Source organism: Alligator mississippiensis, chromosome 2, assembly GCF_030867095.1.
Source record: "Alligator mississippiensis isolate rAllMis1 chromosome 2, rAllMis1, whole genome shotgun sequence".
Lineage (NCBI taxonomy): Eukaryota > Metazoa > Chordata > Crocodylia > Alligatoridae > Alligator > Alligator mississippiensis.
In genome coordinates this window covers 13077375-13089693 of record NC_081825.1, presented here as the reverse complement: position 1 = coordinate 13089693, position 12319 = coordinate 13077375, and the positions used below count along the sequence as shown (strand labels likewise).

The window sequence follows — 12319 nt, the reverse complement described above, 5'->3', positions numbered from 1 at the left end:
ACATCCACAGTTGCCCCATTCAGGCCATGGAAAGCTGTCTGTGCACCAGGCATGGTAGGACTGGCGCTGGGACAGTTGGCTGTGCTGACCTCAGAGAATGGGAGAGCTTTGCATCTCCCTGGGTGATTATAGGATCATATTTCTGAAGACAGATGTACTTTTGGGACATCCAGAAGCAAAGACACACATGTTGATGGGATGGAAAGTGGGACAAACCTGTTTCAAAGGAAGTGTAGAGAGAGTGTCTGATCTTATGGGGAAGGGATGTTGACTGTCAGCACAGAGACTTCTTAAATGAACTCTGTACAATGGGAAACAGGAAGGAGAAGAGAAGTAGTTATTTCATCTCAGTGAGCAATTTTAATTCATTTTCAGCAAAATCTTAAAAACTTGAAGACCTGGACTTCTTCAGCTGTGGCATCACAAACCTGAAAGATTGCAGGGAAAAGATTTGTGAGCTGCTTCAGGAGATCACCTACCTAGATTGATTTGATCAGGAAGATAACGAGGCCCCCAATTCAAAAGATGAAGATGATGAGGGTGACTACTCTAAACATGCAGCCATTAGTTATGCCCTTCAGTCAGTATCTAAATATAAAATTGAGACTAAAGTGACTGTGGAACTGCTGGAGCACAAATCAGCTACGTGTGTCAAGTGAAGGCCAGTATCACATACTGCTCCTATTGAGTAATGCCGGGGTGGGGGGCAATGCACTTGCAAAGAAAGTTGTCATGGATGCTGTGCACAGTTAAAGGAGAGTTGCACTTAGGAAAACATGAGATCTTTACACTAAGATATAACTATATAAAAGCAGTTATTGCTGATACCAAAAGATGTTTTGTTTGTTTTTTTGTACCCGTCATCTCATATTTGATGCTGTGGCACATTCAGTTCTCTGTTTTCTCTTCCTACACAAAGAGGAAAAAATGGGATGTTACTTCTAGTCCTGTCTTTTTTTAAAGATTACTGGTGAAGGTGTTGTAGTTGAATTGAGTCAGATTTCAGAAGCTCATTTAAGATGAGTTTACAAACAAGCCTTTGAGGTGTAGGCAAAGCTGTAAGGAATTAATTTACCTGCCTTTCAGAAGGGGATGAGGAGGATGAAGCAGATGAAGATGAAGCTGGTCCACCAGGAGAGTACAAAGAAGACAAAGATGAAAATAATGGAGGTTCAGATTTGGGGGAGAGTGAAGAGGAGGAAGAAGCTGGCCTTTCATACCTGATGACGGACAAGATCCAGGTAGGACTTACCCTATTCTACTATAAGGCTCAGGATTTTCTTGGCACTGTCTAGCTATAAATGTGTAATAATTTAAACTTGTATAAGCAGAATCATGTAAATCCACTATCATATGTGAGCAATACAGTACTTTAGAGAGAGACCTTTTACTATCAAAAAAGTGCATTACAGTAGGGGAACCACCGCTCTTTGGTATTCTCCGTTATCTTGCTCAAAATGAAATGCTTCAAGATTCATTACTTCCCTGCCTTGTAGAATTAGTGTCATTCTGTACCAGATCACCAAGTCAGATTTTGAGGAGAACGTGGCTGAAAAAGTCCACCTGCCCTACCAGGATGCTCACAAGTGCCTGGGGCGCTTCGGCCTTGAGAGCCATGCCCTCACCATGCAGATCTGGAGGTTGTCAGGTGTGGGGCTGGGGCTTCCAGGCAGGGGGGAGAGGGTGAGTATGGAGGAGCTAGGGCCTGAGGGTGCAGGGGGCTGATCAGGATGTGAGGGCTGAGGCAAAGGGGAGACAGGCTGGGAATCCAGGAGTGAGAGCTGGCCTCTGAGGAAGAAGTCAGGGAGAGGCTGGAGCTGTGGCCCTGGGAGCGCTGTGGGTTTGGCCATGCAGGGGAGAGCTGGGGTGGGGAGCGGAGACTTCCCTGGGTGGGAGCGCATTGCCCTTGCCCTGGGTGGGAGCACAGGACCTTGAGCTGCTGTTAGTGGAGGGAGGTGGGTGGGAAGTTGGATCCTGGCATTTTGGGGAAGGAGAAGGGATTGGACACTCCTTTCACCCCACTTATCTCAGGGCCCTTTTCTTTCCTAGCCAGGGGGGCAGAAAGCCTGTGTGATGTTTGCTGAGCTGACCTGAAGGGAGCCTGATGGACCCAGGGGATGGGAACAGGGCTGTGTCGGGTTTGCTGCTCTGGGAAGGAAGCGAGTTAGAGCAGAGCAGGCGTGAGGACCAGGACTTGCAGGTTGTGCCCTGCTCTGGCTCTTCGAAAGGAGTGCTGTCCAGCATGCCATAGTGAGGGGCATGGTTTGGGAGGACTCCTGGGTCCTGTTTCTAGCTGAGGAAATAGTGGGGGGTGGAAGGGGTGGGAGGAAGGCTCTGTGGCTCAGGACTCCTGGCTTCTTTTTGGGATCTGTCACTTCCCCAGAATGAACCCACAAATAATCTGTACATTGAGTCAATTGATGCCTCGGGTGATGCTGTCAGCACGTACATGGAGGTGAATGGAAGCAGTGCGGTGGGAGGTATCCACTCCCTGATCAGAGGAGGACGGGGTTGGGAGAATACCGGGCCCATGGATTGGATTCAAGGGTGGATGGCGATACTGGGCTGGGGTAGCCTCATGGGTCCCATCTGTCAGGCAGAGGAAGGTAGTAGTAGGTGCATGGGTCAGATCCAGGCTGGCATGGATGGGGTTCCCATCAAGGGGCTGCAGGGAAGCAGAAGGGTTACTTGGCTGGGGGTGGGCCCGTGGGTCCCACGGGAGGGTTTGTATACTACAAGCAGTGCCCTCCTGCCAGGGTCCCAGTCGTGCCCTTCCCTGCCCAGCCCTGTCCTGGCAGTGGCTGATGGGGGAAAACGTGGGGTCTTTCCATTCTCCTTCAGTATGGAAATGGCCTCCGCTTTGCCTCCCACCCCCCTCATGCTTTGCCTCCTTTCTCCTCTTCACAGCGGTTATCAACATGAGCCATGATGCACGACTGATCACGGAGAGCAGCTGCCAGCTCTGGGTGGTGGAGGAGCAGTCCATCAGCCACATCAACAGCGACTTTGACTACAAGTGGGAGGTTCTGGAGGCCTCGGGCCAGGTCAGCATTAACTGGCCCCAGGAGTGACCTTGCTGTGGGGTGGCTCCTCAAGGACCTGCCCATCGCCTCTCAGAGACCTGCCTGCACAGCTTCACATGTGCCCACACCCAAAGGCCTCTGTGTAGAGGGGGCAGGGCCTCTGGCATGGTTGTGGGTTGATCTTTGAAGATGTGGGGTGGGGGCTAATGCAAGACAGGTTATATTTTTAGAGCTGTTCTTCTACACCTGCTGCTTTCCCAGGAGAGAGAGACTTAATTTATATGAATGGGAGGGAGGAGGTTGTACTGCAATGGTCTATTTTAGGCAGGAGTGAGGGCTATCCTTGTCCCATTGCTGGGTTCCCTGCCCCCCAGTCTGGAGAATGGCGTGAGCCTTGTTTTGCTTCCACGCAAGAAGATTATATTAAAATATAATAAAGGAAAAGTGGCTCGTGATGGTTTTTATTCTGAAGGGGTAGGAGTGGGGCTTCACAGTACTGGCAGGAGGGACACACCTGAGATTGCAGTGGACAGACAGACTGGGCTGAGGCATGGGGATGGAAAGAGCTTCCCTGTAACACACATGGCTTGTCCCATCATAGACAATGATGGTTGAAAGGGACCTCAAGAGGTCACCTGGTCTAGTCCAACCCCCTGCTTAGAACAGGTCCACCCACAACTATATCACCCCAGCCAAAGGTTTCTGTACCGAGGCCTTAACCTCCAAGGATGTAGATCCCACAGCCTCTCTGGTTAACCTACTCAAGTAGGTTAACCAGCCAGGCCAGGGGTCCAAATGGGGATCGTGGTTAACAGGCTGCAGGGGCAGTAACCTCAGAGCTGTGCAACCAAACCCAGATCAAAGCTGGGAAGCAGAGATGAAGAGCAGGATGGGAGAGGAGCAGAGAGAGATCAGAGCTGACCCTAGGGCTGCCTGGCCTGGATACATTTCCATCCTCTCCCCAGCCTTAAGTAAGGGAAATGGTTGGTCATGTGTTGCTGGCCAGACTGTAGTGACTGGTGGGGAGTCAGGGGTGATAAGCAGGCTGAGCCTCAGATGCCAATGGGGACTTATCTAGATCTTCTCTATCCACAGGTCATCGTTGCTGACTCGCTGTGCTGCTCCTGGATGAAAACACAAATCAAGAGCTCAAGGATGCAGCTTGAAGGGAAGTTGTGAAATCTCTTTCACTGGAGGGTTTTCAAGACTGGTAGACATCTGTCCAGGGCAGCTTGGACATAGCACGCCCTGTGCCCTGCCCCTGTGCAGCAGATGGGACAAGACGGCCCTTGAGGACTCCTCCGACCTCAGGGATCTACGATTGCATGATGGACGTTTTCCTCACTGAGGAGCTGCCTGGCAATGACTAAGGCCCTGACATGTGGGTGTCACAGGCCCTGCCTGAGAGATGCCATCCATGAAAATTTTCCCCTGGGGAAACGGATTTTTCAAAAATCAATTACTCCTTCTGAATCTAACCAGCCTTATTACCGTGATTGCTCTTTCCATATTTTTCAAGCACATTATGTGAGAAGCAGCCTCCCCTGCTCCTTTCCACCTCATGCTCTAGTTGCTGCAGCACCCAGGAGGTTTTGTACTGAAGTGCATCACCGTGAGAGGGCGGCTGTAGTCCTGCCCACAGTAGTAGTCGCCTGCGTCTTCCACCTGCACCCCGCAGATGGTGCACTCACGAGAAGAGTGACAAAGGCCTTTGCTACTTGCTGTTCAGCATCTGCCAAGGTTGGTCCTGTGTTCAGCAGAACAAGGAGGGCTTCCATGTGGTAGGAGCTGCTGTGTCCTGCATGGGGAACGTCAAGTCCCAGGGCACTGGGCAGGTGCAGAAGACCGAACATGCTTGTTTTGCCTCAAATGCAGCCTTCACTTACAGAGCTCTAAGACGGGACTGAAAAGGGCAAAATGAGGTGTTTGTAGCTGCTCAAGACAAAGAGGAAATGCCAGCTGATGTGTTTGGAAAGCAGTGGGTCAGTAGAAGCACCTGGCCTGCAGTTCCTGGCCACACATCCCCTCTGATCTGATTTGGGTGCAAGATGCCTGCCCTGCTCTTACATCGGTCAGAATGAGCCAGGTCCGTAGTAGCCTGCTGGGAGGATTCGCAGTCACATCGTGCCCTCTCCTGGCCAGAGGCTGCTATTAGATGAACCCGTCTGCTTTCCAGGAGGTCTTAGTGCATCTTTCTCTGATAGAATAAAGACCCATTGGGAGTATGCAGGGCTTTCTCCTTGGAAAGGTGTTCACATAATGAAACTCAGTCACCTCTCAGCCTTCTTCCCAGGGATGCGTGTGATGTGATCAGGACAATTTGGGAGTGTCTGAAGAGTCTGTCGGTGGATGAGGCTGTCTAGGGAACTTGTGGATTCTCCTTTCCTGGAGGTTTCAAAAAGGATTGGACAAGCATTGGCCATGGACGATCAAGGAGCAGCAATGCCTGGACTTTGCTGTGCAGAGCAATAGCTGGAAGCCCAGGAGAAGCCCCCTCCCCACGCCGACACAGCGCTGGGAGATGATGGGAAGAGCTGTGCAGCCCAGAGCAGGTGACATTGGAGAGGACCATGTTCAGCAGCAGAAGAATGAAACAGTGCTTCAAAACTGACTTAGTTAGAAAAGAAGAGTAAAGAGATGGGACAAGTGTGCAGAGATGACAGGATGAGAGAAAGGGGGATTACGGCTCTCTAGTTAGGGTTTGTGATGTGTGAAGCTGTGTTTGCTGTCCCCGTGTTGCAGAACAGGGTGGAGGGAGTTCGGTCTCCTCCTGCCTCTGGGCTTTGCTGGTGGCCACGTGGGGCCACGGGGGAATGCTTTCCTTTCCTGCGGCCACAGGTATTAAGGTTTTCATTTTTTTTACGCTTTCATAGAAGCCCAAGAGGCAGCTGAGCACTGTGCCAGGCACCTCTGGACATGTGGACTATGAGATCCCAATAGTGATCCATAACCGAATGGGACAGCCGACATGTGGCTCAATGCCCTGTGACGGGTTAGCAGAGCCACTGGCCTGGGACTGCGGGAAGCAGCTGGTGCCGGGAGCAGCAGAACTGAGCAGAGCAGGGGGGTTTTGTACTGGGCTGTAGCACTGTGAGTGGGGTATCATAATACTGCTGACAGCAATAATCTCCAGCATCACCAGCCTCCACCGGGCTGATGGTAAAAGCGTAATCAGTGCTGACCCACTGTCACGGAACCAGTCTGAGGCTCTGGGTGGCTGTGTTGTAATGCCAGAAATAAGGAGCTTGGGCACTTGTCTTGGTTGGAGGATGCGGTACCCCTGTGAACCCCACATTCCCAGCTAGATCAGTGGGGCACAGTGTGTCCCTCCCCAGTCCTGAGCCCTGAGACTATGCACTGGACCGGGAAGGCCTCAGGGAATTCATCCCCATCCCCTACCCCTGAGCCAGTGCTGAGTTCCTGTTTGAAGGTGCTACTTCCCATGCAGCTGCAGGGCTCTGGCCCCTGGGGAGCGGGTGCAGCCATGCCCTTGTGGGAACAGGGGATGCAGCCCGGGGCACCAGGACAGCCCATACCCAGCTGTGCCTGCCACTAGTGCCAAATGCTGCCAGCTGGGCTGGCTCAGCTCAGGTGGGTCTGCTTTCCCCTGGCAAGGGAGCAGTGGCTGCCAGCTCTGCCTGGCACAGGGGCCTGCTGCCCCCACCTCAACCTCAGGGCTAAAATTTCTCATGCTTGTTCAGAGGAAATAAGATGAAACCATCCAAATGAAAGAGCTGAGTTTCATACAAATGAAACAGCTGAGGACACCTGTGAGATCCTAACTGAGTTAGTCACTGATGGGCAGCAGTGGTGGGTGAAGCGCATGAACATGAGCAGCCCCAGGCCCTGCTGTGACGGGGCAGGAGAGTCCCTGGTCTGTGGCTGGGCAGGAAGCAGCTGGTGCCGGGAGCAGCAGGACTGAGCAGAGCAGAGAGGTTTTTGTACGGGGCTGTAGCACTGTGGGAGGGGTATCATAACCCTGCTGACAGTAATAATCTCCGGCATCCCCAGCTTCCACACGGCTGATGGTGAATATAAAGTCGGTGCCAGACCCACTGCCACTGAACCGGTCGGGGACCCCCGAGGGGCGGCTGGTTGTGCCATACAGAAGGAGCTTAGGAGCCTGCCCTGGTTTCTGCTGGTAGAAGGCCAAGTTGCTATATACATTCGAACTGGTTTTGCACTTGATGGTGACTGTGTCCCCTGGAGACACTGCCAGGGACTCTGGAGTCTGAGTGATGACGATGTCCCCGCTGGAGCCTGCAATGAGGGAACATGATAATAAGAAAAATACATGAGACAATTTAAGTGTGACGCTGTTTATGGGAATGAGTAAAATATCTTTTAAATTGTTGATGATCTTTTAGAAAACACAATTATATTTATGCCCGTGAAGGCAGCCAGTGGAATGAAGAGCTATTCTGCAATCGTTAAAACAATTCAGTCATCTGTAAAATATCATAATCATAATCTACATCTTGGCTGCATATTTTCCACTAATTTCTCTGCTCTTCCTGTTCTTACCCTTTGCCCAGAGCACGAGGAGCCAGAGGAGCTGAGTCTGCCACAGCATCTTCTTGCTTCTGCACCGACTGACACGGAGCTGAGAGACACCAAGCGTTAAACCAGCCCCTTTATAGCCGCTCCCCAGAGCAGGGCGCTGTCCTTATGCAAAGAAGCAGCTCTATGTAAATGTGCCTTCACTGGGGCCAGGGCAGAGCCTGCAGGGCAGGGGCAGACACAGCCCCGCTCAGTGCTGATGCCATTACAAACAGGGTCACTCCCCACGGGGATCAGGACCAGGTGCAGGTCTCCCATGCCAGGGCTCTGGCTCCTGTCTTCCTGAGCAGCTCTACAGAGGGCCAAATCAACCAGATCTGTCCCAAATCCCTGAGTCAGGCCAGAACTAAACTTGGAGCTATCTGAACCCCAAAGCCCCCAGGGGGTCCTGCAAGTAGGATGCCCGTGAAAGGTCTTGGGGAACATCTGTAGCCCCAGATCAGGGTGGAGGATGTTTGATAGTGGTAGGCCCAATTATGGTTCTGGACTCACTCATGGGTTTGGCATTGATTTGGCTGATTCAGCTTGGATAAATGCAAATAGTAATAAGAAAAGTCTACTGAAGTCTTTGTCTCCCCATTGCACTCAGGAGACTCATTTCACGTCTGCTCTGAAACCAGTGAGATACAGGTGCTGTTTGTGGACCATCTGACCTCCTCTCATCTGCCTGCCTGCTGACCACCCCCATCCTGCTCAGTGTTTCCCTGCTCCCAGTGCGCAGACAGACATCATTGTGTGGACAAACTGGGAGCAAACAGCGAGCTCCTTTTGGATGAGTGAAGAGCTCCCATGGCCGCAGGGTCAGGATGTCACCTGGGGAATTTCACCATCCGACTCCAGTCCCTTCCACTGGCCCCCACTAAACACCAGCGTGAGAGGCTGGAAGCTCAGGCCATGCTGGAGTCCTGCCCTGTGCTGTGTCACCCTGTGCCCCGTGTGGCGGGAGGAGAAGGGGACGTAACACACGGCCAGTCTGACCTGGAGGAGACCCAGCTTCGGACAGTGCGAGGATCCTCTGTCAGCTCTATCAGCTGCCGCTCACTCTGGGGAGTCAGGGCCAGGGCTGCTCATTTCTGAGCTGATGTCCCTCCTGTCCCCTTCATGTCCCCTCCTTGCTGTCTTCTTCTTGACAGCCAGGCACTGGTGTCTCACCTTGCATCCATCCATGGCAGTGATTCTCAACCCGAGTGCTGCAGCAGCCAGGGACACTGGAACAGCCTTTGAAAGGTATTTCCAGAGTCCCCTGGGAGCAGCTCCCTGCCCTGGGCCTGAGAGGAGACCATAACCATGACCGGGGTTGTCCCTTCTGGGCAGAAGGGCTGTGACTCTGGAGCAAGGGGGACAATGGCACTAGGTCTACACCATGGACCTGGCAGTCAGGAGGGTCATTGTGTGTGGCTGGGAGCAGGCTCCTGGGGGCTGTTGGAGGTTTGCGTGGGAACTTGGTAGCAACTAAAGATAAAAACTAGAAAACCCCCAAGATGAGGAATATTTTAATCCAAGATACAATCCTAAGAGAATGAAAGAGAAGGACACAGGTCAGAAGTGGACAAGAGAAGTTCGACAACCTGCAGAGGCAAGTACAGTGAACCCAGGGATTTGAGACTTGAGGATACTTTGAACAGCGCCAGGTCAGTTAAGGTAAGGTGTGCACTGCCAGGGGACTCAGACACCCCTCAGTCCACCCCATAATGTTTCTTTTGGCAGAGAAATATGAAAAGAAATCAGTGAGATCTGACAGCTAGTGACCTGGGACGGATATATGAAATCCTGGAGTCACAAATGTGTCACAGCGGTGCACTGCTGGATTAGAGGACACAGTCGCAGGTGGTTTAGTTGCTTTCATTTGGATTGCCAAACTTCAGCATTGTTTTGTTTTCTCGTGTGCTGGTTCACAGCTTTTCTGGGATAGTGTTGCTTGTGCCAAGTCTAACCGCACTGCTGTGTCCTTTCAGCTCACTGAGTTACACTGGAAACCTGTCTCTTGGATATGCACAAAACCACCCGTCTGTCACAGAGCTGGGTACTATACATCTCAAAGGCAGTGTGCACGTGTATGTCTGTGTGTGTGTGTGTGTGTGTGTGTGTGAGTTGAAGTCTGTGTGGGTGTGGACACAGATGTAGACTTGTAGTCTTTTCCTTTCAACATGGCCATTTAAGGCCAGCCTTGCTCCAATCCACAAATTTTAGAGTCGCAGTGAAGAAGCAGGACTGTCCCCTGCACTGGCAGCCCAGACCCTGCTGCTTTGTGTAATGCTCCACTTTCAGCATGGAAATGCCCCTGTGCTGGGACTACTGGAGCTCTGGCTGTTTCCAGACTAGTCCCACCCCAGCAGCAGGACTCTGTGATCGCTCCACAAGGATTTTCTACAACATGGGTTTTCAACCTCTTTGCAGACACCTAAAAAAGTTGTAATAAATATGTGGAGCCCTTTAAATTACAAGTGTGGGTGTGCATGCACTTCTGATTCTTCACAGCCATCTTTCGCAGACCCCGTAGACATAGCATGCCCCACACAGGGCTCTGCAGACCACAGGCTGGAACGGACAAAGGAACAAGGTGCCAGGCACCCGGGTGCAGGTGGCCAGGCCTGGGGGAAGGTAGGGGTCAAAGGGCCCCAGCTTCAGAGCCTGGGAGAAGCAGCTGAGTCAGGGTTGGTGAGCAGAGAGCAGATCAGGAACCAAAGATCTTGCAGGAGGTGTGAGCTTAACCCCAGGAAAGCTTTGGACCTTTAATGGTAGATGTTGAGCAGAGTCTGGACAGACGTCTGGCTGAGAACGGTGCATCCTGCATCTGTGCAGGGGGGTGGACCACATGGGCATGACGGACTCTGCTGACCCCGGGACTGCACAAACACTGTCCTGTTCCCTGGGGAGCTGCCTGACAAGGACCAAGCACCTCTGCAGGGAGCGGGGGCTGAGGCTCGGCCCATGACAGTTCTTCCAATCAATCAGACAAGCTGAGTCTAACCAGGCCCAGGACATTGATTGTTCTCTCTAAATTTTCCAAGCATGCTGTGTCAGAAACAGCCTCCCCTGCTACTTTCTGCTTCATGCTCTGGTTGCAGCACCGAGGAGGTTTTTGTACTGCAGTGTATCACTGAGAGAGGGCGGCTGTTGTCCTGCTGACAGTAGTAGTCACCAGCATCTTCCACCTGCACCCCGCGGATGGTGAAGGTGAAGTCGGTGCCACTGTAACTGCCACTGAACCGGTCGGGGACCCCAGTGAAACGGCTGTTTCCATCATAAATGAGGAGCTTGGGAGTTTGTCCTTGCTCGAACACATGTAATTGCATATCATTGCTCATGGAGCTGGAAGCCTTGCACTGGATGGTGACTGTCTCTCCTGGACTCACTGTCACAGAAGCTGGTGTCTGCGTTATAACAATTTCCCCACTGGCTCCTAGGAAAGAGGGAAAATGAGAAACCTTGGGGTGAATCTGCTTTTTAGTGTTGGCCTCAAAGTCCATACAATGCAATGTCTGTGCTGCCTACCTTCAACCACGGAGACGAGGAGCCAGATCAGATGCATCCATAACATCATGATGCTTCTTGACTTGCTGCACTTCCAAATCTTACACTCGTGAAGCAGGAGTTTATAGCCCTTCAGAGTCCTACAACTTTTAAAGGTTGTGTATGGAAATATATGCAAATTGAGGCTGGTCTAAGTGATGTTTGAAGCTTCCTGTCCTGTCACGGCTGCATTGTCAAGAGGAAGCACCTGCAGGTCACCCTCCTGCTCTTCCTTTGCTTTGCCAGGAGGCAGGGGCTCCTCTACACACAAGCAGTTTGCTGGCAGTGAGGTTTTAAACACTGTACATGGAAAGGTTCACCGACGGTTACAGAGGAGTTTTCTATGCAGCCAGATGCACCAGCAGGAATCTTGGCCCTTGTCATTTTAAGCAGAGAGATGCAGTCTCCAGGTGCAGGTGACTGTAAGTGGAGTGTGCAGAGCGTCCCCAGGACAGCAGGTGCAGCAGGTCCTGTCCCCTGCACAGAGAAGTGACAGAAAGGATGTTCAGGGGCTTTGGGTTTGGGTTGGTTTCTGCCAAGTGCCTTTTCTGAAGGCCCCAGTAACATGGTGGTGGGAGCACAGATGTTCCCATGTCTGAACAGAGACATTGTCATTGGTTCTTCTGTCTGAAGTGCCGACAGCTTCCTTTTCCCCCTGATATCAAAAGAATGACATAGATCAGGGGTGTTCAACCTCCAGCTGAGTAGTTGGGAAATTTGGCATGAGGCTTCCCCCCTGCGAGGCTTGGGCTGGTCTGGGCCACCCCCCCTTCCTAAACCTCTCTGCTCTCCATAGAGCCTGGGCCATGTCCCCTTCCCTCCCCTGCACCTGCAGCTCCAGGTTGGGACTGAGCTGTGCCCCCACCCTGGGGCTGGGCCATGCCCGCTCTGCTCCCCTCTCCCCCCAGTAGCCAGATGGGGCCCCACCACACGCTCACTCAGTGCCAGATCAGGACCACCAGCTGAATTTCGCTCATAGTCAGACCGGGCACTGCCAGACCACTGGGAAAAAAGTTTGGATACCACTGGTACAGACCATGCACCAAGGAGCTTGCACTTTAATATGAAAAAAGGTGGTAGGTAAAGCACCTGCTTCACTTTCAAGTCCGGTTCTTGTGTCCCGACAGAAACTCTCTTCATTATTTAAATGAGTTTATCCCAGTTGAAGACAACCAAACAACCCAGCAGAAACTGAGCTCCAGCAACATGCCCTGGGGTCACCA

The 12319-nt window shown here is 52.1% G+C and overlaps 1 long non-coding RNA gene across 1 annotated transcript; it reads left to right on the top strand.

Annotated features, from left to right (window-relative positions):
- Positions 1 to 342: 342 nt before the first annotated feature.
- LOC132248472 (uncharacterized) lies at positions 343 to 6984 on the top strand. Its single transcript, XR_009459669.1, has 3 exons — positions 343 to 1241; positions 2908 to 3044; positions 4119 to 6984. It is a non-coding gene; the product is annotated as an uncharacterized LOC132248472 (long non-coding RNA).
- Positions 6985 to 12319: the final 5335 nt, after the last annotated feature.